Source organism: Anser brachyrhynchus, assembly GCF_964034855.1.
Source record: "Anser brachyrhynchus genome assembly, chromosome: 19".
NCBI lineage: Eukaryota > Metazoa > Chordata > Aves > Anseriformes > Anatidae > Anser > Anser brachyrhynchus.
Window position 1 is genome coordinate 10,257,992 of NC_137712.1, and position 23,220 is coordinate 10,281,211.

Below are 23,220 nucleotides of genomic sequence, written 5' to 3' on the forward strand. Positions count from 1 at the left end.
GAACGATCAGGTTAGTGGGGGCTCCTGAAGGAGCAGACGCAGGAAAAAGCAGACTCGTGGCTCACAGTGGATTGTGGAGGAGGTTAGGGATGAATAATTTCTGATGTCGGTTGCATATCCCGGTGAGCCGGGTCCCCAGCTGGGACCAGCAAGCAACGCCGTGCGCTGCTGGTGAATGGGCTGCCTCACGCCTTGCACAAACCCAAGCCTGGATCCGGGCTCCCAGCACTGTGCCAACACACCCTGGCTTTCTAAAGCAGCCTCTGCACAGCCCCAGGTGCCCATGGGCACGTGGCAGCAGCTGGAGAAGGCAGCAGCTGGATGAGCTCCTGCAGGCACCGGCACCGCAGGGCGCAGCCCTCTGCTCTGTTTGCTTTTTAGCTGCAAGCCGCCACGGCAGCAAGTAGGTCACGGGCGAGACGGCGCTCGAAGCATCACCTGCTGTTCACTTCCTCTTCTTTTAGGAGCCACCAATGCGCTTCCATCCCTGCACTGCCACCCTTGGGACCCAGCACGGCCCTGCCGTCCCTCCTGTCCTCTCCTCCTCCGGCTGTGGCAGTGCAGTGAGGGGCTGCCTCCCTGCCCCGCTGCACCCCGTATCTCCTGGCCACCGGGCACACGGCCCTACAGCAGGGTTTTCACTGCAGACCAAATTTTTCCAAGCACAACAGAGAAGTCGTAAGCACGTTGCATTGCTCCTCCAGCACTCCGAAGCCTGAACATATGCCTTCCGCGCTGATCAATTCATTAAGCTTCATCCACCATGGGAATGGGGTTATCCTACTAATTTCACAGCCAGGTTAAGAAATGCTGCTCCTTCCCCTGAGCCTGCCACTTCGCTTACAACAACCCCCGGGGATAAAGGGGTGGGAATCCTCTGCTCCCAGCTGATCAGGTCCCCTCTCCAGGCAGGGCTCCCCAGGCACAGATCTCCGTGCCCGGCGAGGAGATGCTGCGCAGCCCTTCCCCGCTTCACCCGGGACATGCGCAGGGCACGAAGCAGCAAGGAGGCAGCACAAGGTGCGAAGGAAGCCGAAACGCGGCCGTACCCTGGATTTGGAAGTGGCTGGGAAGGCAGGAGGTAAAGCAGCTCGTCCGAAGTGAGCCTCGGTAAGGCACAAACACAGAGGGGCTGAGCTGCTTGGCAGAGAGAGGATCCATCACAGCAACTAATGACAAGGCTGATACCACAACGTCTGGTTTTAAAGTCGTTACCAATTGACTGCAGGTTGGCTGAAGCAGTTAGAATGAAGAGAAGCAAAGGCAACAGCCTTTGAAGTGGTCGTTATTTGATTATTAGAGACTGGGACTTGGTGCGACGTATCACCCAGCAGTAACTTTCTCCTTCCTGCGATCGCTGCGGTTGTGCCAGGCTTCTTCAGACACGCCTGTGAGATTCAGTCCCATTTTCTTGTGCCAAACACTGGCCTTGGCTGCTACCAAAGTCCCAAATTCGTGTTTCAGTTCCTCCACTGAGCAAGGTTATGCCAATGGAAAAGAGACACAACTGGCCACATGGACAGGTTTTTCCACAGAAATCCAGGACGTTGAGGCAACGAACCCCAAAATGCCACGTTTCACATCTCAGTAAAAGCCACACGGATGCACCCCCTGCACGCACCGCAATCCTGGCAGCCCCACCTGGGCTCCACACGATCAAAACACCCCAGGTACTATTTGGGGCTGGGCTGACGTTCCCGTTCTGCCTGGAGTACTTCAGCTCAGCCCGAGCACTGGCCAGCACCTCCCACAGACACCCCCTGTCCCCAAGGGTGCTGCTTCCGCCGGCCCCACAGCTCGTGGCAGTGCCCGTACCACCCGCATGGTGCTAGGCTGGTGGCTGTGCCCTGTGGAGCTCCAGATCGCATCTGCAAAGTTTTAAACTGGACGGAAATTAAATGTGGATGTAGCTTTTCCTTTTTTTTTTTTTTTTTTTTTTTTTTTCCCCTTCAGACTTCGCTGCCGCGGGTCCTGCCGGAGCTGAAGGTCTTCTTGGCAGAGCAGAGGAGCCCTGCTTCGAGCCGGAGGCACAGCATCCCCGGGACACTGAAAGCTTCCTAAGAGCTGCACTCCTTCTAGGGGCTCCCTCTGAAAATAGCTCCTTTTCCCTATTTTCCTCCAAAACAAGAAGAGGAGGAAGGCTCTACTCTTTGGCTTTGAGCCACAAGGCATGGCATAAGGGAACAGTGCCACATTTCTCCTTTTGCTAAACTTCTTCCCTGTCTCCTGGTGCCCGCGCTGGGTGACCTTGCACCAGGCAAGCAAATGGGGCCGTACCAGAGACCAGAGGAAGGAGTTTAAAGCCCTGGTGCCACCCAGGCACTTGGTCCTGTGCTTGTACAGCAGGCCCCCACCTGCACACCTCGGGTTAATGAAGTAGTTTTGTTACATCCTGCTCAGAAGTAAGTTTTAAGGTTTATTTCCATGTTCTTGCTTTCCCCTTTTTTGAAAACGTTATTTCCCAGCCCTTCAACCAAGCACGCTTCCGCCAGGATGGCACTGCTTTCCTCACAACTCAAAATCCCTTCTCCTGGTGATAATTATGTCACTGGCGTAAGGTAAAAGGCCACACCAGAAAACACCGAACCACAGAGGAACACGTAGCACCGCCGGCCCCTGCAGAACCTCGGTGCTCCGAGAGGACAAGTCTTTGTCCTCACGACTTCCGAAAGGCTGTTCTGAAAGCAGCGACCCTCCCCATAGATATTTATATTGCTATATCTCTATCATTTTCCTCACACCCATCAGAATGAAGATATAATTAACTCATCCTCAATAGAAATTACAAAGATTGTGAAACAGCAAGAAACAATCCATTTGCATTTGGTAGCTAATTATTCCCCGTACGCGCACACCCATCAATGTTCCCTAAAACCATCCTCAGAGGGCAGACAATCTGTGCTAGCCACAGCTTCTGGAAAGGAGGGGAAAAGGAGGAACCGAGCGAAAAACCTCAGCGCTGGGCGGGCAATATTTCCTCGGAACATGCAGCATCCCTAGCGCAGCAAAGCGCAGGGCAGGACAGCCCTCCTGAACTCATCCGACAGCTTCACCATCCACCTGCGAGCTGACAGCTACCACAGGATGAACCCGGGGGGAGCTGCTGACACCTGCACAATTATTGAGTTATTATTCCCTTCTTCGCACCGCGCCAAGGAAGCGCCGTGCCATTCTCCAAGGCACAGCACCGCATGCAGATCCTGCTGCTGTCGGACATGAAGGTAACAGCGGGTGATGCTGGAATGACCATCACAGCCATGCAATACCCAGATTTCTGGTAGCACAAGGGTTGCACCCTGTATTACTCGCTGCTCGAAGGAGGCAGGGTGTGCCCTCCTTTGAGCAGGTCTCCAGGATTGATCCCGAACACCTCGAGCTTCAAGGGAAGGGATTTCCTCCAGCGAGGTGCTCAACACCCAGAACTACGCCTGTGCACCCCCTAAAGCCAGGCGTGTTTTGCCAACAGTTCACCTCGATCTCCTCCTCACCCAGCACGATTAGTTTGAGGTTTCTAAGTGGAGAAGACCCGAGCCGTGGTTAGGGAGCTCTACCAGCTCCAGCACCGCACTGGAGCAGCCCCAAACACACCAAGCCAGGTGGGTACCACTGCCACCAGCCCGCAGGCTGGCTCTACATCACTTGCACTTCAAGAATTTGGCCGAAGCAGACGTAGGGCACCAGGCAGGTCCCATCCTCCTCCGACCTGGTGTTCGCTCACCAGGAACCCTCCTTCCCCTGGGCATTGAGCGCTCAGTTCCGCGGGGTGCAGCCACGAGCTGCCGCACTTACCTCACCCTCAGGACCACGTATCCTTTACAGCAAAGCCAAAATTGCTCAACGGTTGGGTTTTTTCCCCCCTTCTGACACAGGTTTGCAGCCCCCTCAGGCACGGAGAGGAGTGGGGAGCACGTTCAAAAAAAAAAAAAAAAAAAGAAAAAAAAAAGGCCTTTTTCCAATCAAAGCTAATCCCCTTACGCATCTCCTCTCCAACAGACGCAGGATGCACCAAGCCCCGCTGGGTCCTGATTGCCCCTCTGAAGGACCGGGTGTTTCCAGCCACCAACGCCGCCCATCGTGCAGCAGGCCTCACCTCAAACCATCAGGCCTCACCTCAAATCATCGTTTAACTCAGCACCGGGTCGGCCGGGAGCCTGCCCCCGCTCTAGGAAGGCAGCCGGGGCCTCGGCTTGGCCTTGCACTGCAAGAGGATTGCTTTGGCCTGGAGGGAAAAAAGAAACCACGACATGAAGGTCACCCACAAAATCATTACACAGCTCCCTCTTCCCCGGCTCTCCTAGAGAAAATCCTTACCAAACCCTCAACCTTTAAGGAGAAACACAAAAAGATATGTACGTTAATCCCATATACCTCCGTCAATTTTTTTCCTCGTGTCTTTAGAGCAGTTGTTTACTGCAGCCAACTGCAGAGAAATTACAGTAGCTTAACTCTCCAACTCCCTCTAAAGGATTAATCTTCCAGTGAGCATGCTCACGCGAGATCTTTTTTCAGCAGTTGCATCCATTTCATGAAATGAGGGCTGCTGCAGACATGAGGAAATGCCATTTCAGGACGACAGGCAACGGCAACCAGCCCCAAAAGCCAGCGCTCATCCCCTGCTGGGCTTCCAGGAGGGCTCCGTGCCCAACCCTCCACCTCCGGGCGCTTTCGAGCTTTTACATCCCGGTGCCCTCTGGGGAAGGGGGGGCGGTGGCTTCTCTGCCAGACCCCTTTTAAACGCCCGATCTTGACTTCTCTCTACAAGCTGGTGGACAATTTGTCCACGGCGTCCCAGGGCACAAGCAGCCTCTCCTCCCTGGAGCTCTGCCTTTTGTAGCACTTGTTGGCCATCTCTGCTTTTTTGGAAACTAAGGGAGATAATTTAGGGCACGGGGGAGGGAGAAGCGTTCAGATGAAAAGGAACAGCTTGAAAAATCCCGTTCTCAACTGCAGCACAGGAGACAGCAGAGCCCCAGACACATTTAACTCCATAGATTAAGGACCCATGCAAATGAGGATTTGCGAGTAGACGACAAATCCAGTACCTAAACTAGGCTGCCCAGGTAATCTCGTCCATTCATTCCCAGACCACTGGGGGTTATAATTAAACTGCCCCACTGGGGGTATCTCCCCCTCACCCCAAACAGTGCACGGTGAAGCGGAGCTTTCCTGGTGGAAACAAAGCTCCAAAATTAAAGACAGATATTTCTATTTTAGGAAGAGCTGCTTCCATTTTCAGCTGCTTCCCCCGTTACCTGGCATTCCCTTTCCCATTTCTCAGCTTCACACCTGCTCCCTCCCTGCTCCCCCTGCCCCAGGACAGCCTCTGTGCCCAGCTCCACAGGGACCAGACCGCAGCTCCTGAGCACCAGCAAAAACCGGAGCAGGATGAAGCCAAAAGCTCGACGTTGCATCCCAACCCACGCCAGGCTTCACCCACGTCCTTACAAAGACCTAAACATGTTTGGGTTTTATTTATTTTTTTAAAGCCTTGAATGCCTTCGATGCCATGAGTCCCCTGTTATGTTTTCAGCCCTACACGTGAACCACGAACAAGAGAAGACGTCACGATAGTGTTAAATAAGGGCTACGTCTGCCTTTTAAAATGAATGCTCACCATAGCGACCGTCTCTATAAGGGATGATAAAACGTCCTGGTGACACTGGATATTTTGTTCTGCTGTCACCTAACTAGATTCACCCACAGAAAGGAAACCTCTGTTACCATGCATTAAAATAGACGCTTTGTTTTATTTATAAAGCATCCAAACTGGTTGGTTTGGATGTGTCACAGCACAAGGCTGCTCGTCCACCCTTCCCTGCCCCATCCTCTGGGGACTTTAATGAAAGATGCCTTCACTCATCCTGCGCACCCTCCTCGCCTCCCACTCAGTTCAGGTGGTGCTCAGGCTGCTCCAGCTTCCTGGAGAAGGGTTTGGAGCTCCGCTGGGACCTGTCCCTGAAAATCCCTGCAAAGAAAAATCCCAGGCTCTACGGCAGGCAGACGTGAAAGCCTTGATGCAGGAAGATTATGTTCTGCATTTCTTCCTCCAGCGCGGGATTACACCCGAACACGAAGTTGGGATGTGAGATACGGAGTTACCCTGACCTGTCATTCCCCATTTGGAAACGATTCATACTCCCCGAGCTCAGACTTTGAAGATTGACTGCTATTGATTCTTCTTCAAGCAAACAGCCCAAGCTGGCAATCAGTCAATAATAAGCAATTACTCGACAGCCTCTTATCTCCAGATGCCAGCCCAGACAGCTCGATTCATAGAAGCAGCAGGTCAATAAATCAAAGCTGCTCTCAATTTTTAAATATCATCATTTCAAAACCCACCCAGCCTTCAACCTGGCTGAAAAAGCAGCCGGGACAGAGAGCTCCCCGCAGCACAGGACGGTGGCGTGTGACTAATTTACCGAGTGGCAGACAGGACGCCATGTGGTGAAATCCACCTCTGACACTCCTCGTTTGTCAAGAGGAGCATGAAAGTTCCAGCTGGATGAAGAGGAGAGGGGGAAGCAAACCCTTCTCCTTCAGGCAGGTGCCTGCAGGGAGGCAGCAGAGCCGGGCAGCCATCCTCAGGTGCTCCCCATCCCCGGACTCGGCTCACCTGGACTCTCCTCGCCGTTTGCCGGGAGCATCCCAAACACCACTGTAAACGCGTTTAACTGGGACAGCAGGTTTCATCCCAAGAAAGGCACTTCCTTCTAGTCTGCTCTTCCACAGACTAAGCATGATACATACAAGTGCATGAGCCCACGTCTCCTCTCGTGCACTTGAGTGTGAGCCAGAAGCGATGCTGTCACATCCAGTGGTGCCACCGCAGTGCCTTGCCGAAATCTCACGTAGACATTTTGTGCACATTGTGCACATTGCCTTTAAAGAGCCAATTGTTTGAAAAGAACTGAGAATCACCTATATAACTTGCAGGAGACCATGCATCCGGACCATGAGCCTGATGCAAGGGGAACCTTCTGTCTGGTACCGCAGAACCTAGAAGCTCTGAGAACTTCACTGCTTAGCCCCAGGTTCTCATGTAAGTCATGGGAAAGGCCTCGAAGTACCAACAAAACAGAGCAATGCTCAGTAAGTAACTCTGCTTCTGCTGCTAGAAGAGGAAGGTGACCTACAGGACGCTGTATTCTCCACATTGGGTATTAGCTGCTGACACAGGAGGTACACGAGGTACCAGCACAGTAAATCCAAGACCCTCAGTGCCTGTGAAGACAGCACTTGCAGAAAGGCTGCCAGAGGTCTGAACAATACCAAGTGCATAATGCAGTCAAGAGAAGAATAAGGCACGACCTGGGAACGTGGTATCTCTGAGTACGGGGGACTGGCAGCCCCAAAGCACACAGAGGGCAGAGGCTTCTCACTTCGTTTGGTCCCAGGAAGGAACGCATTTGGACAACATCACGACCAAACTGTGCAGGCTGAGAATCGCCAATCAAGCTAGCTCGCAAGAAAACAAGAGATGATGCTGAGCCTGAGCCCCAGAGGAGAAGGGTGACCCTCTTGGAAGCAGGATCAGCCCACGGCTGGCACTCACCAGGTGGGCCAGGCTCCCGCGGGAGCCTCCCGAGGTTTTCATCTTTAGCTACTGGCAGCGCGCTTGCTTCTTTTGTTCAGCGGTGGCCGGGACAGCAGGAAGCTGTGGGAATGCATGCCCAAAATCTGAAAAGGATTTTTCCTCTTCTTCTTACCCACAGAGCACCTGCAGGTGGCTTTTACACTGTCAGCCTCACATACGACATCGTGGCAAAGCATGGAAGAGCACTCAGAAAAAAAAAAGTGTTAACTCACAAGGCTGCATCACTGTCACCGTTTATAGTACAGCCACAAAATGCCAAACCAGCTGACAGGATCCCACAAACCGCACTGCAGAGCGACAGCGGGCTCCTAAGCCTTACAGCCTACCGGAACAATTTTCACACCCCACCTGCATTTCCCTGGTACAAAACACTCCTCTCCCCCAAGGACGGACAGACGGATGGCAGGTTGGTACATCCACGCTGAGAGGACCATGCAGTGGCAGCACAGCCCTGGAGAGAAGCCTAAAAAAAAACTCCTGGAGATGTTGGCTACTGCAATAGGTACTTTTTTCCCCAAAAGTAGAGGCCATTCTGCCTGGCTTTGCTGGATGCACGGCCGCAGTCTAACCCACGCTGTCAGCATCCAAAATAATACAGCAATTAACAAACCATAAGCAAGGCAGCAACAGAAGAGCATTCCTGATCTTCTCTGATAAAAGCAACGGCAGCTGCAAAACGAGGAGGCATCAGGACCTGTCACCCACGCCCCCATCTCAAGGCATGACCATTTCACACAGAAGTTGACGCCGACCTGTTGTGCTCGGCTTCCTTTTTGCAGCACCACGTTGTCTTCGCCCCAGGACCCTGCTGCTCGGGGCTGACTTTGCTGGGACAGCAGCAAAGTCTAGAAACAGAGAACAGAAGGGTGCCACGGCCCCACCAAGGATGTCATCTCTGCGAGAGAAGAACACAAAATGGGACTGAGACACTTCCCGTAGGGCAGGGAGCTGCCATCCCCACCACTTCTGGTGGGCAGAGCGATCACTCAGCCGGTCCGTCACCGCAGCGAGAAATGACAGCGGCGCCCCGTGGCTCCTCGCTATCAGGAGCCCCGTGCCTGAGCGAGGCTTTGCTCCTCCTGACGAGCCTTCGTTTCATGCCCAGCACGGAGGTGCCGTTACGCCCCGGGACCTTACTGCTGGCTTTGGGCAGAGACAGGAACCAGAGGACAGATGTTCCTGCAAGGCCAGAGTCGATCCCTACCCGCATGCTCAGCACCTGGTCAGTTACATCTCACTGAACAAACCCAATTTGGGTTAAATTCCAGAGGTTCATTGGGCAGGGAAGACAAAATTAGATCCGTAACGGGACCTCAGCATAGTCCAGTCATCTCATCTGCGTGGCCCGCACGGTTGCAATGAACGTGGGTGCTTCATAACATAATCCTCCGAGCAGACGGATTCAGGGACTTCCCTCTGGCCCTTCCAGCACCTTCAGGATGAAGACACTGCACCAAAGGCGTGTGCGGGGTGCTCGAACTGCAAGCATTACCAACAGCGGGCTGCTTCTGTGTGATGGAGGCTCCTGTTCGCTGCGGCATCAGCTTCGATACTGGAGAACCGCGGAAGAGCTCAGAGGGTCCCCGTACCTCAGTTCGCACGGATTCGTTTCGCCCCACGCTGTTCACAAGGATCAATCTAATCCTGATTTGTCTCCCAAAATAAACAAACATGGTTCAAGGTGATTCTTTCTCATTCAGAAGTGTTAGCAGAAACTGTCCCTCCACGCCTGGTCTTCCTATCACCTACATCAGAAGTTACAACCTCTGATCTGACAGGCACCTCCAGAAGGCTCTGAAAAGTAGCCAAGAAAAGCAAGCCACTTTCAGGAGCCATATTTGTTGCACAGATATTTACGCCCTGCTGGCACAGGATTAAAAACCACTCAGACAAACCAAGCAGAAGTAGCAGAAAGGAAGTCCTGGAAGCGTCTGGCTTTAAATATAAAAGGCAAAAATTAGTAGTAGTAAATTTTTTTTTTTCAGAGCTTAAGCAAATGGTTTCATGAAGCTGACAAAGACAGAAATTCCCGTGCTGGTTTATGAAAACGAGCGTGATGGCTAACAAAGGCAGCGCCGGCTTCAAGGAAGTAAGGCTCAAAGCCTGGCTGAGCTGGCCATGCCTCATGTTCGTAACACCCGTGCTGTGACCCTGTACGGGTTACAAGACACACCGAGAATAAAATGAACATAATTTTTCCCCTCTCTGGATTAATGTTCAAAGGTGGAGAAGTTACCTGCACTGCTGAGGATGGCAGCGCCAAGAGGCTGCCGTGCCCTGGAAGCAGATGGCCAAGCCCCGCGCTCCCAAGCCTGCCGTAACGCGCAGGGAACTGGGCGAGATCCCAGACCTTGGTTAAACAAGGATTTTCCTGCACCTTGATCCAACGGCAGCACAAGGATCTGGACACAGCCTCCTGGAGCAGGCAGGTACCGATGCCCAGCTGCCTCCCAGCGCACCGGCTCACCACTGCAGAAGCATCGCCTGCACCCCATTGCTGGCCCCGCTCGGTGATGGACCCGTCCCGCAGCATGCCAAGACAGCGGGCGGTGGGACAGGGTCCAGCACCCCCTCGTCTGGGATCCACATTCCAGTTTTTCATTTGCATGTTTCCAAAATAGCTTGTTCCCCATTTGACCCATTAAAACAAAAAACAAAACAAAAAAAAAAACACAGTACACACACAAAGAGAAACACAAGCCCATGGAATGACAAGGACTGAAACAATATCATGTAAAAAAGCCGACTAATTCAAGGATCTGATTACTGGCCCAGCCACAATTTCTGTATCTTTGTAGCTACCCCTGCTAGAGGCAGCCTTTACAGCATGAGACTGCTGCCGGGACAGCTCAAGGCATGTCCAGAGTTATGCCAACAGCCGTGCTTCTATCATCACGGCCTTGCTCCGCACGCATGACGTGCGGCACGGCCACACGCACAGCAGTGTAAACGTGCGCACACCCACGTGGCCGAGCCCGGTGCCCTCACGTAAATCAGCCGTACCCATACAGAAGTGCTAACCTTACCTGTCTGTTAGTGGGGATTTGTACAGGTTCAGTCTGTATGTAAATGAGCTCTCACAGTACAGTCTTAATTAACAGCCGCAGCTTTCAACATGCAAAGGAACCATCAAGATCTCCAGTCAATGGTTACTTCTACAAACCCAACAGCTCCCAAAACCAGCAGCTGCCATCTAAGGGAGCCCACCGCCAGCTCCTGCCTCCTGCCCTGCTGAGGGCTGTGACACCCTCATCTGCCGGAGCCCTCGCCAAGAGGTCCGGATCCCACGGCAGGAGCGTGCTTCACCCACGGGGCTTTTTGCCAGCAAAACGGCACCCACACTCGAGCAGCACAACGCAGCTGCACAGCCCCAGCGGGGAGGCGTTGCTGGATGGAGGCACGGCTCCTGCCTGCCCTACACCTGGGGCACAGGGGTGCAGCCTACGGCCAAGGAGCAGCCAGCACCCTGCCGTTCCGTCACTGAGATCAGCTCTTCCCGTAACTCTGAATACTACGGCACATTACTAATTATTACTCAGATGTGTAAATGTTTGCAAGATCAAAACCTACCTGTCTGTGCACAGCACGTAATTACAGAGCAGAGCACTGCCGCACGCGCTTCTGTTCCTCCTCCACCCCACTCGGACCCGCAGCGCACCGCGACGAGAGGCACCCTGGGCTCGCTCCCACCTCGAGCTGCCTTTCAACAACCGACCGACGGCACACACCGCTCAGAACCACGGAATGCTTTAGGTTGGAGGAGACCTCCAAGATCGCCTCGTCCAACCATTCGGCACGCCCGCGGGGCGTCACGCTGGGCTGCCAGGACAGGAAGGGGCTCTTCTGTGATTTTGGCCTCCACGTCCCTGGAGAAGCTGATACTGGCACATGAGGATCTACTAGAAAAGACAAAGATTTTAATGACTCCTCCCATTAACTACAAAGATTTTAACGGCTCCTCCCACCCGCTGCCCAGCCCAGGAGGCAGCGGCACGAGGCAGCGCTCCCAGGTCAGGAAGGACAGCTGTGCTTTCTGTTCTTTCCACCACAGACGTGCTTTCTGTGCTTCCTATCGCAGTGCAGCTGGTGAGGTAAGGGAGGGGACAGCACCCAGAAAACGGCAGCGGCTGCGGACGGTTAGCTCTGCAACCAAGCTGTGCAGAACAGCACCTGAGTTCACATGATGAATAACAAAACCTTCGACTCAAGTATTCCCAGAGAAAGAAGCAGGGAAGCGACCGTGTTCCTGGAGATTCGTTTGCAGAGGTGGCATGCATCCAGCAGTCCCTGGAAGAGCGATGTGCTGAGACGTTTGGCTGAAGACCCACCGCCTGGTTGTGCTGCAGGCTGGGGCTGGAAGCCCTCTGCTCCTGCCTTCACTGCTCGGGCGATGCAACGCTCAGGGATGCTCACAGACAACAGAAAACGTAGCTCACGTTGGCCAAACCTTTGCAAAGCTCTGGTAATGCAGTGCAAAACCAGTCCTGGTTGGTTTTCCTTCCATGCAATTTAACTTGCAGTACTCGGTAGAACACACTCCTTCCCACTGCTGTGCCCAGTGCCAAAGAAAAGCGAACCCACTGCAGGTGTTTTAAGTGGGATTTACGATAGCCTTGAACTTCTGATGGCAGTCCACTAAGGAGTGGATCCTGCCCAGGCTGAGCAAGAGACTGCAACCACATGGTTTTGTCACGCACAGAATAAAAGGAAGTATTGTGAATTCATGCCAAAATATCAAGGGCTTTTCCTCATTCTAAATAAATAAATAAATAAAAATAAAGCAGCTGAAAAAAACCAAGAGAGCGGAGCTTTTCCTTGTGCTTTTGCAAGGTCAGACGCAGCCGTGCCAGCCGGCGGCAGGGAGGAACCTGCAGGGACAGGCGCTCCGGGGCCGTGCCAGCCGCGGCGGGGACAAAAACGGGGACTGCGCACCCGTGTGTCCCCTCTGTCCTCTCCCCACTCACCTCCACTGCACGCCTAGGCCTGGATCTCCAGCTGCCACTGCTGTGCTCCTTGAAAACCACGTTAAAAAAAACAAACAAAAAAAAAAACAGATGTGAACAAACATACAGGAAAGTTCACCAAAGTGCCACTTTCTTTTCGTTTCCTAGCATGGCCAGAGAATGGCTCTGTAGCAGATGCCACAACTGCACAGATTTGTTTGGGTTTAAGACACCGCTACAAGTTCTTATCACAAATAAGTTCTTGTCACCGTCAAAGCTATCTGCAACCCAAGCCAACTACTCCTCAGTATCTCTGCAAGAAATACTAGGCTGGAATAGGCAGGGCCTATTCCTAATTTAGGAATGTATTAAGAGGACATGAGAAAATTATGGGTCGCATTTTCCAGATTTTTATGGATCACATTTTTCCAGCCCAGTGTTGTTACCTGAAATCCAAAGGAGAGGTGCTGGAGTTGTACTTGCTTTATTCACAAATGCTTCATGTGTTACAGAGTGTTTTTTAAGTTTTCCATTTCTCTTACTCAGGGTCAGCCATGACCTCGAGGAAGGAAGCCAGGAACCAGAACCCAGAACCAGAGCTTGTAAAATAGGGAAAATTTTGACCTGTGTTACTTGCCATCTCTTACCCAGTGAAGATTACACGTACAGCTCAAAATTTACACTCACCATTTCTACACCACTCCCAACCAAAGGCTTCTAACACCAAGTCACCCACATAGCTGTGCACCATTGCCTCCATCTCACAGCTGAGAACAGCATCACCGGGAGCCGCACGCCCCGCGAGGTGCCCCAGCTGTCCCAGGGCGAGCAGCAGGGGCTGGGGAGCTGAGCACCGCGTTCGGTCGGGGCCTCTGCTCCCCCCGGGGGTCACCCCCAGCACGAGAGGATCAAGGGAGGCGTCGGGCTAGGAGGCCACCCCACGGACCCAGTGAGAAAGCAGCACACGCAGACACCCACCAGAGCTCCGCGGGCCCCAGTGGCTTCCGAGCACACGGCCCCAAACTGGTGGGGATTCGCCGATCCCAAGGCACCAGCGCACCCCTGCACCCCAAAGTCCTGCGGGGCTGCAGACGGCAAGGACAGACCGTGGTTGTGGTAGAGGAAGCACCACAAAGGTGGTGCCAGGCCAATTAGCACCGTTTGGACTCGCTGGCGCTTAACAAGGCTCCCGAGTCGTTCGGGGCGCAGTGGCGCTGCAGCAGGGACACGTCCCAAAGCTCAGCAGCAGAGCCCGCCAGCCAGCCTCGCTTGGACAGTTCTGTGACCCCCTTTGCCTGAAGTGCTGACGGCCCAGTGCCTGGGTACGTGGGAGCAATGTGCTCTCCCGAGGCTGACGGCAAGCCTCCCCCCTCCCGTTTCTGTGGTTCTGGATCGGCTCCCAAGACCCTTTTAATGTAATACTCTATTTTGGTCTGTGTAGTCTTACGGAGGGTCGATGTTGCAAACTCTTCTGGCACGTAATTCCTATTATCTGCCTGCACTAATGCTGCATACGGGGCATTTACAGGTCCTCAGCTCTCTGTTTGTACGGCTCCCCATTCCCCAGCCCCAGGCAGCAACGAAGCCGGGCATCTGCTAACCAAGAGGGAAAAAAGAAAACAAAACCCAGAGATTTACCTTACTTCAGTATTCAACAGCACCGTCAGTTTTTCCAATGCTCCCGTTTTGCACATTGCACACCACGCACTCCAGAAACTCTGGGAAACAAGCTGCTTCTGTCCTGTGCTTGCAAAGCACCATCTATACTTACAGAGCAATAAAAATTAGCTTAATTAATAATACATCAGCAAGAAAACGTTAATGAGCACCCAGCAGGGAAAAGGACTGCTGCCTAATCTCCTTGTGCGGACTCCTTGCTTTGGCAGCAATCAGCAACTGCATCGGCGCTCCCGTCCCAGCGCAAGGAAGAATCTGACTCATCCGGGACCGCGCAGCAGCCAGGGGCTGCCTGTCACAATTTACATTTCTCTTTAAAAGCAGACACTGTTGCATCAGGAGCGGCTCTTGGCAGCCCCACGCCGACTTCCACTCGGGGAGTTTTTGTCATTTAAAAAAGAATTTTGACTATCTCCGGGCATCCGATGTGTAAATACCCATAGGCGGAGGGGCCTCCTGCAGTTGGCTCTTTGGCCACGTCTGCAAAAAACACGTGGTCCTGCTGCCAGAGTCTGCACGGGCTTCAAGCTGCCGACACAAGCGGACCGCGAGCACGCCGGGGGGAGCGGCACGGAGCCTCCCTGCCCCAGGAATATTCTCACTGAGAATACCCAAGCCTTCTCCCAGGGGCCTGCCCGCCCTCGCCGTGCCCAGTCCAGCAGTGGCCAGGCTGGGCATGTTTTGAGGCAAGATGCTGGAAATCCCCTCTCCCAGCTGCTCCTGCCGGGGCTGCCTCCCAGGGCAGGAGGCTGAGCTGGCAGAGGCTGTGAGCAGGAGCCCAGGGCACGCAGCTGCCCGCACAGCCGTGCCACCGGAGCGCATCCACGCCAGTACGAGGCCACAGCGCATCCTCATCAAGGGCTGTGCAGCACAGGGAGGTTTCCTTCAGCCGCTGGAAAAGCCACTGTCTCTGCCTTTCATTGTGAAGAAGGTTGGAAACAAAGGTCCAGCGAGGAAAGGCAGGTGGGCTGCTAAAACTGGCCAAGCCTCGGACCCGACGTGGCCGCCCGCTCCCGACCACCCCGTGCCCTTGTCCTCCATGGCCCTGCCACGCTGGGTGCTGTCCTTAGGGTCGCTGCAAGGCTGGCCGGGGCGAGCAGGATCCGCGCCACACGGCAGGGTCCTGGGCAAACGGCAGCAGCAATGTAACACACACCTTGGATCGGCATGCAGCAGCAGCAGGGCATCTGCAGCAGTCGGTGACATCCGAGTCTGCTGGCACATGGGAGCGGGAGGAGATAAAATATGTCTCCGAAGAGCCTCTCTGAGGTGAATCCGCAGGCATGGATTGGAGATGATATCAAAGCAAGCAGCTTTTAAGAAAAGCCATAAGCAATTAAAAGCAACGTGCTATCAACATACAGCTTCGTGAGAAGAGGCGCTAAACCGTTAGAAACCCAACTGCGTAACCACATCACCCGTACGAGGGGTGCTTCCAGTAGGGATGAGGACTATAAAAGCACAAAGTAATTCCAAAAACCTGGGAGTCAGGCGCAGAGTGTGTGGCAGACAACCTAAATCCCAAAAAGCAGGGGAAATACAGCTTGCAGTAACTGGAAAACACAGTGGAAATAACCAAGGCAGAATACGATCCACCCTCGCTGATCTTTCGAAACGACGCAAGCCGGAGGCTGTGCTAACCTCTCTCCACTGTAAATTCTTACAAGTCAAAGCAGACACATCTCCAGCCAACGTGCTCGGTAGCAGTTTGTTTGCTCACTGGTGGCGTCTCCCTGGCAAAGGGGGAAGTTGATTAAAAGACAGCAGGGCTCCTCACCTCGCCTCTCCACACGCGCTGGAAGCTACAGGATCTGGCACCACAGCAAGAGTAAATATTACGTCTCATCCGAAGGCCATCCTTAAAGGAGCATTCTTCATCTATCCTCAAAGTTTGGCAGAGACGATTGTCTGCAGATCCTGTAGGACATCTGCTTATAAACAATCACCTCCGCGTATTAAAGAGGTAGTAAAGCACCAGTTTAAAATGATGCATCCTAAGAGTACTAAAAAATGCACATCCTACAGACCACGAGGCTTTCAAGCATATGGGATTCACAGATCCTTAACGCGCAGAACACAGACAAGCTGACAAAAGCTATTACATGCAAGTTTGCAATAAAAACCACCTAATGTTTGGTTACCACTTCAGCAGCTGTCTGGTGACTTTTGCAAAGCCTCCTGGATGTTGATTTAATTTATCAAATATTAATCGTGCTCCTCAATTAACAAAACACTTAGACTCGTGCTTTATGTGCTTGTAATCTGGAGTTTTATGTTCAAACTCACAGGCCAGTAGGATATGAGATGGAATCCTATAAACCAGCTAGCAGCCCGTGCTCTCCTGAACGCCGGTATGGGCTGTTTTACATCGACAAAACCCTAGTTGATGGGGTGTAAACTTGCTGCCTACCCCCTTTGACATAAGAAATGCACCTTGGACATAAGAAACCTTCCCTCAGTTCTGCGGCACGGCACAGCTCTGAAGCCAGAGGTGTTTGGGCAGCTGCGTGCACGAGGCACCACCGAACGCCACCTTCCAACAACCACCTCCCCGTGCACCTTCCCAACTCAGCAGCTGGACGAACTGCATGATTTCGGAAACCCTTTCGTCCTTTCCAAGTCCTCTACCACGTGCACGTTGAATTTCCCACTTCTTGAAACAATATTATGATTTTTGAGAGGACCTGACTATAGCTTCCGAATGCCTTCGGTCAGCAGTATGAAACATCCCCAATTTCTGCTGAAATTGGTTAAAACATCTGGGTAATTTGCCTTCTGGCTTTGAGCCCTTGGGAGAAATTACCTATTAAAGCTTCCTCTGAAACTGCAAAGACTAGAAACAACTGCAGAGGAGGAAGGCAGCTGAGATTCTCGAGAACCCAGGAGCTCACGCTTAAAAAGAAAGAAAAGAGAGAAAAAACAAACAAAAAAACGCAGTGTTTCACAACACTCAGGGCTGCGTTCAAGGCATCAGCAGATCCTGGTCAACAGTCCTAGTGAGACCAGGGCTCCCTTTGGCCAGCCAACATGCTGAAACACATCTGTTCCCATCGACGCTCAAGTTCTGAGATGAATTAGAAAGCCGAAGTAGCACTCTGAACGACACACGGACTTTTTCTCTTAACCGAAGCAAGGCTAAAGTACAGAATATTCCACTTCAGCCCCCCGGGCTGCAAAGCTCTCTTCATGGCGATGCTCGGGCTCTTTCCTCAGGCTCTGTGGGTGGCAAAAGCCGTCACAGTCACCCTGGCTGCCCTCAGAAGAAATAAGCTCCACGTCCCTCCTCGTTTTAAGAAGACGAGCACGAGCGGGCACGTTTTCCTGCAGAATCATGAGCTTGCTGGACTTGGCTCAAATACTTCGTCCCACATCACAGGTAAGGGATTGCTGTAGTCTTTGGGCTTCACTGTTATTTCCACTTACCTCAATTTGCTCAGCTCTCCAGCTCCCTGCGGCTGGTTTTGAATTCTTAGTGACAGCAGCTCGTAACCATCTCCTGGCTCACGCACTGGCCCTTCTGACCCAAGAAGCTCTAATCTCTCTGGATATTTTCATCCCTGTTTGCATAATTTTGCATTTCCCTGTAACAAATGGGATACGTCACTTACCTGGCCTTATTTTGAGTTTAGCCATGTCGGCCTGGTTATCTCGCTCTCTATTTACTTCCTCCCCAGCTGTGCCACCTGCAGATTTCCTCCCTTTCCCTGCGCTCAGCAGGATGATGAGCCATATGCAAACAGAAGTGGACCTGAATTTTCTGCTCTACCAGTCCATCCCACTCACTGCCTCCCTGTCCTGAGCTGACACTGCTCACCGCTGCCTCTGAGAGCTCTCCCTCGAGAAGGGGATATGACACTGAAAAGGATGGATTTAATATTTAATAGCGCGCCTCCAGCCCCAGGCCAGTCCCTTCCGCAGCCGGGCAGCTCAGCCCTGCACCGTGTCGGCTCACCTTGCTCGGCAGCTGGCTGCTCGACATGCCGGCCTGCATTTTTGAACAGCGACTGCTGCGTGGAGCCAAACCAGCTGAAACGCAAACTCGGGCAATACTGCCCGGTGGCAGACGGCCGGACAGTGGCGAGGATCAGGTGGGAAACAGGAATCCTCTTGGAAGAGCGCTTCCTGCTCGAAAAGCGGATACATGGCACGTCCTTGGTACTTTGCCTATGCTAGAAATTTTTAATTAAAAGCAGGAAAGCCTTTCTATTTTAGACACAGTGATACTAGCGTCAAGAGCTTTTATAAGCAGTTTATTCTGGGTTTATATGCATTTCACAGAGCTTGGCAGCCAAGCTAAGCCGGCAAACTCTTCCCCTCCCTGTCGGATTTACTTTGCCACTTGAGCCAGTCCCCATCCGTCACGGCACCAGGTGCCTGCCCACGGGAGGAGCGGGGACAGCTCCCACGTCTTCTCCCTAGCCCGACCCCAGGGCACAGACAGCTCGGTGAGCCTTCAGACAGACACGGAGGGGGAATCTCCAGCAAAGCACGGCTTGGGGCACTCAAAGGGTCCCCCGAACCCCTCGCAGTCCTGCACAAAGCATGCCCCCAGAACAGGAGCCAGGCCTGCAGAGCCTGGGGAAACGTAACCCCCCTCCCCAGGGGATCCGGCCTCACCGAAAGGAGCAGGAACTGTCCCTGCAAGCCCTTCTCTCAATGCGGGTGGTGGAGCAGAGGTGGCAGCGCCTCTTGCTCACCCTCCTGTAAAACCTCTGCCTCTGTGGGAACAACCCCCTGCCACCTCCTCCTTTTCGGGGCCCCAGAGGCCCAAAACACACAGCCGCAGTGTGCTGCTTCAGCACTTTGCGAGGGAAAGGCAAGAGGACCGCAGGCTGCCTCCAACCCCCCCACAGCCCCGCTACTGGAGCAGAGGCCGTGAGGTGGCATTGCCCCAGCTCCAGATCACAAAACGCCAGGACAAGTCACGCAGAGCGAGGCCCCAGACAAGGGTTTCAGAGCAGGGACAGTGCAACAGCCTCAGCCCCTCGTCGTTCTGATATCGGCTGCTCTCAGGCACACGTGGAAGTGCAAAACCCCAGGGTGCGGGCGCTGCACTCACTGCTACGGGGTGCTGGTGCCGGTCGCGGGGTGAGCGCCCACCCCGCTACCTGCCTGCGCGGCTCGGAGCGGCCCCGCCATGGAAGAGCTGCTTTCCTTCTTGTTCTTCTGCTGCTAACTGCGTCTCTGCGAGGCCTTCTGCTGACACAGCTACGGCAGAGGGGAGAGCAACTTCTTCGCAGTTGCAGGCAGACAACTAAGCCTGCAAAACTTCTCAAACGTATACCAAGCCTCTGCTTTAGAAAGCAAAAAGAGCTACCCTGGTCTAAAATCACCTCTACACTAATAGAGCTACATCCACAGCAAAGACTTTTATTAGTGTTACTACTTCAGCAAAGAAAAAGAAACATCATCCTGTCCAGCCAGCATAATTACACTGGAAGGGCTCTTTCAAAGTACAAACCAGGCCTTTGATTCTGCCTTGACTTGACAAACTGTTCTTCAGACGCTTCCTTCAGTCACGTTGGCTCAGCCACATCGGCTTAGCCTCAAACGAGCCCTTCAGTTGTTTTCTTAAAACTTCAGGAGCCGCATTTGCCCGACCTGTTATTTAAAGTTTGTGCCCATGGAAGGAAAGGACGGTTTCCCAAACAGCCTCCGTCAGCTGTCAGCTAGCTCAGCACAGCCCAAGCACCGCTGGGAGAACTCCCGCTAGGGCAGGCGATGTTAGCAGCTATTTGGGGTGGTAAAACTTTGTCAGGGGCCAAGGCAGGGTGCAATTTTAACATATTAGCAAAGTAACCCTAAGGTAAAAGCCTCTAAAGCAGTTACAAACTTTCCTGCCCTTACCAGGCGCTTAGTGTCTGAAGCAGGGAAGGAACTCCTCTCCGCACACAAATCGCTGCTAAAATGTTTCACGCCGTGTTAAAGCTGACCCAACTGAAACACACACATTTATCCTGTGGGGGGGTCTCACATCAACATAGTATCATCATCCCCACCGCCCTAATGAGGCCGCAGAGAACTTCCGTCCAGCAGCCACAAGGCATGGAGGCTCCCAGGCAGCTCACGAAGGAGAAGAGGACAGGGTTTAAAGGGCACCGAGTTTTCCTGAGGCGGCTCACGGACACAGACTCCGTGCTGAAGGCAGCGGCCCTGGGAAAGCAAAGCAGAGCCCTCTCCTCGCCTGTGACACCAGCTGGCAGGAGTAAATGAGAGAGGAGGAAGGGCAGGGCAGGCCTGAAAGAGGCCCTGGATTTCGCGTCACCTGCAAAACAGAAAGCGGGAAACCGAAGAAATCGCCTGCGTGCTGGCTGCTCAAAGGCACTGCTCATTAGGTCCTGGCTTTTCCTATTATCACTCCTGCACTCGGTGGCCTATTACAGCAACCTCCTTCCAGCCAGGGACCCATGAATAGGAAGCTCTTTGACATGAGTGAATGTTGCCCCTTAATCCAGTAGGGAGTTCATTGCACAGGCGGAGGACTGCCTACAGCGTGCTCCCAGCACCAGCTGGCTAAGGGGATGAGAGCAAGGATCAAAGCCGGGGCGAAGCCGCAGCATCGCGAGCCTGATTTTCAAAACCGCTCGGGCTGGCGAGCCCTCGCCTTCAAAACATGGGGAGCAGCCAGGTGCTGAACTCACCGAAGCTCTGCTCTCAGCTCAGGGTGCTGAACACTGGGGAAATCTGTCCTCTATGTGGCTTGCACGCCGTCTCTTCGCTTTAAAGATCAAAGCTGCATCTCCAGAAAAAAAAAGATGTTACAGATCTGAACAGATAGGAAAAAAAAATGATGAAAAATGCAGTGTAACTTCTGAGGAGAACCACTTCATTCAAAGCCACACGCGCACCTTGCTTCCTGCTCAGCATGCAGGCACCAGCCTTCCTGAGGTTAGCACGAGCCTGAGGAAAAACATCGTGGCTTGAAGTCTGTGTTTTCAAGCTCACACCGAATGATCGTTTCGGGAAACACACAGTCAGATGATTCTCTTTACACTAGAACTGACACGAACTGGAGTAGCAGCGTCAAACTCAATGAACTTGTGCTACCATAAAACTTGCTGAGCGAGGTAAACTCAATCCCTCAAACTTTAATTTTAGTCCTGCATTCACCGTAGGTCTAAAACATGTAAAAGCACCAAACCAGACGGGATACGAGAGACCTGCCAAAGGAAGTCAGCAGCAGAACCAGTCTCCGCAGCGGTGCGGTCAGTGACTGCAGCTCAGCCACCCACCTGGCAGCTCAGCCGCGGGGCGGCCACAAGACACCGCCGCTGCAGCTCTCCTCTGAGAGCAGGTGAAGCCTCGGTGCCCGCAGAGCTTCTCCCTCACGCCCCAGCCCCGCGGCTTGGCCAGGAGCTGGTCTGTCCCGCAAGGTTTTATCTTCAGCCCACGGGCTGCCGGAGCTCTGCCCGCACAGGCTGGCGCGGGGGCTCGCCGCAGGCACACAGCGGGGCCCTTCCAGCCCCCCAGTGCCCCCAGCTCCAGGCTCACATCTTCCCCCAGGACCGCGCCTCTGCACCCCTCGCCCCTGAGTCAAACAGCCCCTCGCTACTGCTCCGTCTCACGCTGCAGCCGTGGGACGCCAGTCCTTGCTTTCCCCTGCACAGAGCACCTAGTGCAGGCTCTAAATCCCAGCTGGATTTACAGCGACCAACTTCCTCCCCTCCGGCCTCAGAGGGGTATAAGCAAAGCCAGATCTGGCCCCAGATTTAACTCAGCGTAAGGGGGAGGGGAGGAATTAAACTCCAAAGGAGTCACCGTTCCCTCCCCATAAGCCACGGCAACATCTGTGGGTATTAAGCCTGGCCCTAAGACCAACACTTCCTAACGCTCCCCACGCAGCAGACCCAGCCGGGTCTCCTGGGAGAAGCCCCCTGACAAAAGGTGGGTGTCTGCGTTTCTAAGACAAACCTGGGCATTAGGAGCCGCGGAGCTACGGGCCCAGTCCTGCCCCGGCTGTGGCCGTGCATCGTCCTGCACGCAGCCCGCTGAGGGAGCTGAAGGTGACACCAGGCCACGGAGCAACGGGACCACCCGCGGGCTCGTTCTTCTACCGCACCACAGCACCCGCGCCTGGCCATCGCCAGAGCCCAAAGCGAGGCAGCGGGACCAGGCCCTGCGACGCGGTTGTGACGGAACCGAGAGCAGAAGGAAAAAAGGCTCGGACAAAACTCGGACAAGGGGAGCCTCACTCCTTTAATAAACGCACACCGGCCCTGTGGCGCTTCCCAGAGAACGGCTGCCGCCGGCACGGCCGCGTCCAGGCAGGGCCCCCAGCCGCAGCACGGCCCTTGGAGCGCGGTGTCCGAGTCCTGCGGTCGTTAGGGCTGGAAGAGACCTTGGCGGCTTTCTGGTCCAACCACCCCCTACCACCACTGTCCCCACCGAGCCCTGTCCCCAGGCACCACGTCCAACCTTTCCCTGAACACCCCCAGGGACGGTGACCCCACCACCTCCTGGGCAACCCGTCCCAGCGCCTGGCCGCTCTTTCCGAGCAGAAACGTCTCCTCATTTCCAGCCTGGGCCTCCCCCGGCGCAACCCGAGGCCGTTCTTGGTTGGGACAGGGCCGGGCGAGGAGCAGCCGAGCGGCCGGGGGGTGCCCGCTGCGGCCCGTGCGGGGCCGGTGTGCGGCCGTGCCAGCAGCGTGTGGCCGTGCCCCCGACACGTGGCCGTGCCCTCGTGTGGCAGCCCCAGGGCTTTGTGCGAGCCGAGGCCCGGCGGGCAGCACCGCGCAGCTCCGCACGGCACCGCTCGGCACCGCGCAGCCCCGCGGCCCGGCACCGGGCCCGGCAGCCCCGCGCGGGTCCCGCGCCCCCTGCCGAAGCGCGGGGCTCGGGGCCGGTGACCGCCGGGTTACGCGGGGGGCTCGGAGCATCCCCGAGGCCGTTCGGGCCCGGGGGCCGCGGCCGAGGCCGGGCCCGGGACCCTGCATGGCAGCGGCTGCCCCCGCCCCGCCGCCCCGGCCCCTGCATGGCGCCCAGCAGCGGCCCGCCCGCCGCCGGGCC

The 23,220-nt window shown here is 54.4% G+C and overlaps 1 protein-coding gene across 4 annotated transcripts in view; it reads right to left on the bottom strand.

Moving 5' to 3' along the window:
* The window catches only part of EHMT1 (euchromatic histone lysine methyltransferase 1), a 115,796-nt gene that overhangs the window by 92,049 nt on the left and 527 nt on the right, over positions 1-23,220 (bottom strand). Inside the window, exons 1-2 of one of the 4 annotated variants that reach the window (XM_080561854.1) lie at positions 4,369-11,115; positions 4,111-4,219 (exon numbers count right to left, since the gene is read on the bottom strand). The exons of 2 other annotated variants lie outside the window; for them this stretch is intronic. The gene's annotated coding sequence lies outside the window, so the exon portion shown is untranslated. Of the gene's footprint in view, positions 1-4,110; positions 4,220-4,368; positions 11,116-11,164; positions 12,547-23,220 lie in introns of those variants that run through there. One more of the 4 variants, XM_080561855.1, reaches the window with a different exon arrangement.